Here is a 309-nt window from a genome sequence, read left to right as displayed (position 1 = left end):
ATAAGACATGCATGGCGGAAGTTAATTCATCTACTGAATCAAATGATTTATTTTATTGTAGCTCCTCCTGCACTTTTCTGCACAATTCTACTTCTTATAGAAATAATGAAATGTATTTTAGACATTCTGGTTAAGGGTCTGTAATTTCAAACACTGCTGAAAAGTTTACCCCCCTCTTTCCTATATGTGTTGCTGTTAGATCTCATTCCAGAGTTCTTTGTTAAACTATAACCCTTGTAATTTATTACAAAAACCTGCACTGTGGTACTGTCTGATAGGAGAGCTGTGAGACTGGCTCTGGCTTCCAGT

The sequence above is a fragment of the Cynoglossus semilaevis genome, chromosome W, assembly GCF_000523025.1.
Source record: "Cynoglossus semilaevis isolate Cse_v1.0 chromosome W, Cse_v1.0, whole genome shotgun sequence".
In the NCBI taxonomy this organism is placed as follows: domain Eukaryota; kingdom Metazoa; phylum Chordata; class Actinopteri; order Pleuronectiformes; family Cynoglossidae; genus Cynoglossus; species Cynoglossus semilaevis.
This window is presented reverse-complemented; position numbering follows the sequence as displayed.